The following is a 6,337-nucleotide window of genomic DNA, read 5'->3' as shown; positions in this document are numbered from 1 at the left end:
TGTAATAAAAAATATTATATAAAAGAATTTATTATTATAATAAAAAAATAATTAATCATGAATGTAATGGTAAGATAGAAGAGAAAGGAGGGAGAAAACATTAAAGTAATTAATAGTGTTGTAATGATGATTGGTAGCTATAAGGTATAGACAGATGTGCATGTGGCAATATCCTAAAAGTATTTAAAAATTCAATCTCGTTAAAATCAAATCATTGATAACGTACTTGGTTCTCAATTTTGGGTTTTTAATAACAGATTCTGCTAAAAATATCATTTTCTATTCAAATCATACTGAATATAAAAACAACAATAATAAACTAATGTCGTTTTGGATGTCCGAATTATAGGCCTTCATCCATGCACGAATAGTTTACTATTCATGCCAAGAAGTCGCTCCCTCTAAAAATGGTGTTAAAAACCGTTCAGATGTTACAAATTGGTCTTCACGTACATTTCTATACACGACTACAAGTCATAAGTTGTTCAAGTCATACGATATAAGTGAACCAGGGCCAACCCAATTTGTGGGCGAGATAGGTCTTTGCTCAGGGCATCACAGGCCATGGTACAAAAACCCTATAATAGGTTCAGTCCATCTGATTTTGCTCCATCTGTTTCCTTCTAGTATTTACTTATCTATTTGATGATTTTCTTGATTATTTACGTATTTGGTCTTGAGTTCTTGGTTATTTCACCATTTGCACGTTAATTGCATTATACCTGTTTGATAAAATGTCTGAACCACCGCCATCAAGAGGACAACTATAATTGACCCATTCGGCACTGTAAATGTCGTCCTACGCCAAACTGACAAGACCCATTTTATAGTAGTAATTGGAGTTAGCGATCCATACCTCAACAATTACAATCATTTTTCTCTTCATTTATTTACAATCAAATCGTAGAGTTTTGGAAGTGGGTTTGACTAGTTGAATTTGTGTTCAAATAAATTCTTTTAGTTGGTATAAAATGGGTGGCAATGAGTATAAAAAGCCACTTTTGAACAGACTACATTATGAAGGTTGTCCTGGATGTAATTTGGATTAGGATAAAGAGCTAAAGATCGGGCTACCGATTAAGGAATTGTTATGGATATGGATGGTGATGGCGTGATGCTCTGAGCTAGTAAGCAACTAAAATCTTCATATTAGCCGTTATTTCATCACATATAGAACATTTAGATTAGGGAAGTAAGTGATTGACAGCGGTTTTCAATCATGCAACAAAAATGAACATTGGGTGCTCGTAGTTTTAGAAGTTCATAGAGCGATTGTGTGCCATCTTTATTCACCATAAAAACTCTAGATTACCATGATGCTCCCAAACACAGGTTCATAGACTCTTCACTGCACATACATACATGGTGCATATGCCCAAAAACATAGAAATGAAAAGAAGATGAAGAAAATAAACTTTTCTGCACACTTTCTTCAGGGGCGTGACACTTTGTGTCATGGGCAAGATGAAAACCCTCCAAAAACATCAAAAAACCTTCTTTCCGATGTCAGAGTCGTGAGGCACTTCTGTCAGGGGAGCGATGCCCTTTGCAGCCCTGAGCAATTCTGTAAGGGCCGTGCACGGTGCCTGACAGCCCGGTTTTAAGAGGGTACTTAAGACTTTTTGTAAAGACTGTTAATACTTCTTATGGTTCTTTCATCATTATTCAGCCACACTTATCTAGATTTTATCTAAAAACGCTCTCTAGATTCAAGTATTTACATACGCATTTGGTTTTGGGAGAAATAAACTCTTGTGCGCCACGCTTATACTATTGGGATTTCAATACACATCGTTATTCCATACCTTTGGGATTTCAATAAGCTCTTGTGCACCACGCTTATACTATTGGGATTTCAATACACATCGTTATTCCATACCTTTGGGATTTCAATAAGCTCTTGTGCACCACGCTTATACTATTGGGATTTCAATACACATCGTTATTCCATACCTTTGGGATTTCAATAAGCTCTTGTGCTCCATGCTTAATTTGTTCTTGGTGTGCTTATCACTTCCTTAGAATTTAGGGGTTGTTTATATTGATATCTCTCATTTATTACTTATTTCCAGCTTCTTTTATAGCTTTTAGTCATTGTTCTTTATTCGCTTTGTCATTTGCTGCACATTCGTTAATCCTTTTCGCATCTTCTTAAATTTCTGCTCCTTAAACTTCTGCACATCATTCAATTTTCTGCAACTATTTTACTGCCCTTCTTTAATATCATTTAATTTCCTGCACTATATTTCTGCATCATTTGTTCATAGCATTTGCTTTCTGCACTCATAGTTTTCCCCTGCTTTTGATAGTTTCTGCACATATTTTTTCAGCATTAAATTCCATTTCCTGCACATAGCAATTTTCTGCATGTAATTTTTCTGACTTTGTTCTAGTTGTCTACACATTGATATTACTCTGCACTTGGTTAAATTGTCTGCACAATACATTCTGCACCTCAATAATTTCTTGCACATGATGATTGCTAACAGTCCATTTTTGTTATGTTTTGATGTTGGTCTTGAATTATGATATGATGTTATATGCGTTGGATTGTCGCAATTTCACCATTTGGTGCAAATAGATCTAAACGAATAAATCATTCATGGGTGTTTAATCTGGTAATTCGTTGATTTGGGTAACTGTTACTTTGGATTGAGGTTTTGGTATGGACCAATTGTTTTACAACAAACATTTGATTTCTCGATTAATTTATCTTAGAAGCAGTGTTTCTTTAAGTTCAATTTTAAGACGATTGTTATGATGTAGTTCATCACATGATACCATCAGTCACAACTGCACAAGCACCCAAATTAAATCTATGAAGCTCCCACTCTTTCAAAGAGAACTCTATCTGAGCTAGAAAGGTTAACATGTTGCATGGAATAGCAATATAATGAACATTATATTCCTACCATCAATGGCTTCAGACCTTAGAATAATCATAAGCTATGCTGTTAATTGCTGCAATATCTCAAATAACGAACATTAGCAAAATAACGGTGGTCAGATTGCGGTTTAAATTGCGGTAGTGCAATTACTGGCGCAATTTACCGCAATTTTGACCGATATTTAAGATCAATTGTGTTCGATAACAACGTTACTTTTTTTTGGGGGGGGGGGTTATTTTCAGTCAATGTTTTTAGATAGTTGGGAGGTAATGAACAAGTTGGGCCAAGTACAAGAAGTAAAAGAGAGCGCTACAGGGATGATGATGATCACGGTGGAGATGAAGGGGGAGAAGGGGAAGAGTGGGAAGCTAGCCTAAACGAAGAAGTGAACGTATTAGATGATGTTGACTCAGATGCTGAATACGATTAGCTCGTTTATGAACACTTTTCCTATTTTACAAACGATGTGTTTATGTAGGCATATTATATATAATTCTAAGAAATATTATATGAACCACTATTTTTGGACTGCTACACCACTGCTATAACCGCTATCTTAAATATAGGTCCCGACCGCAATTTTGTATTTTCACTGCTATAACAGCATAGATCATAAGATATATCATTCAGCTACTTCAACATCAATCTTACTGTCACACGCCAGGCTAGCAAAGATGTGCCAGCATGAAAACAGCAAACAAGAACACTCTGGTGTCGTTCATAACCATGTAATTTGAGGTTTAGAGTTAAGAGCAAACAAAATTTTCCACTAATCTACCACCTGTCGAATTCAAGTGCAATCGAATTGAAGGAGAAGCGTATGTAGCATCACTAGTTAACACAACAAAAACTCAGAATAAAGCAAAATCGACATCAAACAATTAAAAGTAAAATGGAATTAGCGTAAGGATCATAAATAAGCTAAATTTTATATCATTAGAATCTCAGATTTCAACTATCAAAGGTTTAGAAACGACAACGACGGTGCAACTAAACAGTATTGATCAAGCAGAGTTCACACAGAAAATATGAAAAGGACACAGATGAGATTGTTCACCACTACCAGATTACTTCGATCGCTGCCTCATCTTTCGGCGCTTCCTCTTCAATCTCCTCATTCTCTTCTTCTTCCACTGAAAGTCAAACAAACAGTTTCAGGGAAATAGAATCGATACATGTACAAAAACACAATTGGACTTCAGAATTCAGATTTTGAAGCTTGTACCTTGGCTCGCATGATGCCTGCGAAGAGTTCCTTTGGGTTTGATGACAAACCCTAGCCGTCGGAGTTCAAGTTGCGAAATGCGAATGCAATGTGCCAATGTTGGTAGAAAGAGAACTATTTCAGGGGTATTTGATCGATTGGGTTTTTTTTCATAGATTTCACATGTGTGTGTGTGTGTTTTTTTAAAAGGAGGAAAGTTTGAGTTTTGGTTTACTTCTTAATAGTTCTATTAAGAGTTTATTTTTGAATCATTAAAAGGTAAATTTTGTTTGATAAAAAAAATAGTCTGTTTTTGAATGGTTCTAAAACCCCTTTGAATGATTTTATACCATGAGTTTCCCTTAATCATTTAGAACCCTTTTGTTGGAAATAATTACCAGATAATTATATTTTATTTACACTATATAATAAGAGTATTTTAATCATTCTACACCAAACAATCTAACAACTGCTTTTCTAGAATTTTAATGAATAAGTTGTTTTTTTATTATTAAGTTATTAACAAACAATCATACATAAATAATCTAATAAATAAGTTAATTAAACTGTTAATAAACAGAAAGTCAATGGATTATGGACAAGGGTGGAAAGTCTATCGGCTATACCGTTACTTGTTTTTTCTATCTTTTTGGATAGATATCTATGAAAATATCTTGAAAATAATTCGTACCTATGATACCTCCTCAAAGCTACTTTTTTCGCCTTTACTATTAACTATGAATCAAATTCTTTAAAAAGGAACAAATTTTCATGTAATGTAAAAGATGTCGTTATAACAAATCAAAATCTGAAATAACGACAATTAACATAAAAGAGGCAAATTGGCACCAAAGGTTACGAGTACAAACATTTCGTAGTTACATCTCAAGTGTTTACAGCTGGTAAGTAACTTCCACAACTGAGATTTATTACATAACTAAAGGTAAGTCTTTGACTGAATCATTAACCAACTGTAAGAGGAACGTTACAGCTTTAGCTTTCCCTTGGAAGAATGGTTTGGTTCTAGAAAATCAAAGGTTAGACCAAAAAGGTCTAATGAATTCCCTTACTTTGACGGTAGTTGAATAAAACAAATCTATACATAAAGGCATCTATGTAAACATCAATCCCGAAGCAGTATCCACATATATTTCCCCAGAACATTGCACAACGTTTGCAGACACACCCATCACTCCATTGTGACAAACACAAATATGGTCCCCAGTAGATGGTGTAATGTGCTCAAGAAACACATTCGATGCACACGGAGATTATCACACCCGTGACATCTTAACTATCTCATGGTACCTAATCAATTACTGGCTGATTTTATTGACCTTAAATGGTATGACTCGTAATGGCGGTTTGGAACTGTTGGGAATTTCAAGCAATTTCAGAAAATCAAAAGCTATAACTTTTTATCATGAGAGAAGTAGTTGGGAGTTGAAATCCTAATGGTTTCACATAGAACGGTATCCTACTCCCACTGTGAAAGTCCAAACCATAACTATTTGTGACTCATACAACTCATCAGGTATGCATAACAGTGAATAAACAAGATACATAGAGAACATAACATAATAACCATGATCAATACTTAAAAATGGTCATAAACCAATCACGCACAAAATAAAATAGGGGAAGAGAACTCACCTGTCGACGGACCCTCCACCAAGAGCGCTAACGACTAGGAACCACAAACCGAAAACCTGAATTGATTGGATTATAAAAAGTGTTAAACCACTTTAATTATCCCAATAAGCACTTTCTATAACCCTTCAAGAAACACTCTAAAACAATTCTCCAACCCTCACCCGAATCGAGAAACAAAACGATCGAGAGCGTGGTGAAAATAGCGGCGTACGCGACTTGCACCACGACCTAAGTCTTCGTGTTGATTGCTTTTGATACCCCAAAATCATACCAGAAAATCATATTCCTCTTCCGTTAATAACTCGAATCAATGGTCAATCCAATATATTATCAATCCACCTATACGTCTCAAAACACAACCATAGATCACCCTCTTGTAAGAACTAAAACCCAAAAATCTAGAGGAAAACATTCAATCCAAAGAATTCACGAGGAAAACACAGATTAAATTTTAAATCCAAAGCCAAAAACAATCAAATAATGGATTTCCATAGGAAACATAACAATTCCTGATAGGAAGAAGTGAGGAGATATTTCATTTAGCCATCAAATTTCAACTTTCATCCTTGAAGAATGGATTTGTTTACACTCC

At 35.0% G+C, this 6,337-nt stretch overlaps 1 long non-coding RNA gene across 1 annotated transcript; it reads right to left on the bottom strand.

The window, feature by feature from the left end:
• Positions 1-3,786: 3,786 nt before the first annotated feature.
• LOC112510244 lies at positions 3,787-4,260 on the bottom strand. The gene is made up of 2 exons (XR_003068912.1): positions 4,114-4,260; positions 3,787-4,021 (listed from the first exon to the last, which is right to left on the bottom strand). It is a non-coding gene; the product is annotated as an uncharacterized LOC112510244 (long non-coding RNA).
• Between the last annotated feature and the right edge of the window lie 2,077 nt (positions 4,261-6,337).

This window comes from Cynara cardunculus (assembly GCF_001531365.2).
Source record: "Cynara cardunculus var. scolymus isolate 2C chromosome LG 3, CcrdV1, whole genome shotgun sequence".
In the NCBI taxonomy this organism is placed as follows: Eukaryota; Viridiplantae; Streptophyta; class Magnoliopsida; order Asterales; family Asteraceae; genus Cynara; species Cynara cardunculus.
The sequence above is the reverse complement of the archived record's forward strand: the minus strand, read 5'-3'. Positions and strand labels throughout refer to the sequence as shown.